Below are 482 nucleotides of genomic sequence, written 5' to 3' on the forward strand. Positions count from 1 at the left end.
CACCAGCCACATTTACACCTCTCCTGGGAAGGCAGAGGCGGCAGCACGTCTACCCCCCATCCCCAGCCCTGGAGTCTCCTCAGAGGGTAACGGCAGTTGCCACAAGCTGCAGAACCTTACCTATCCAGACACAGTACTAGTACATGGGCCGTACAGGCCGTAGCTCCGCCCTCAGCCGCAGCTGCTAGCCCAAACCAAGCACCGTGGCACATTTACACCTCTCCTGGGAAGGCAGAGGCGGCAGCACGTCTACCCCCCATCCCCAGCCCTGGAGTCTCCTCAGAGGGTAACGGCAGTTGCCACAAGCTGCAGAACCTTACCTATCCAGACACAGTACTAGTACATGGGCCGTACAGGCCGTAGCTCCGCCCTCAGCCGCAGCTGCTAGCCCAAACCAAGCACCGTGGCTTCCCCAGAGCAGCCCGGGGCCTCCCCAGGCCCCGCGGCCCTTCCCAGGCTCAGGGCCTCACGAACCCCTCATC

Source organism: Buceros rhinoceros, unplaced genomic scaffold (assembly GCF_000710305.1).
Source record: "Buceros rhinoceros silvestris isolate BGI_N320 unplaced genomic scaffold, ASM71030v1 scaffold40611, whole genome shotgun sequence".
NCBI lineage: Eukaryota > Metazoa > Chordata > Aves > Bucerotiformes > Bucerotidae > Buceros > Buceros rhinoceros.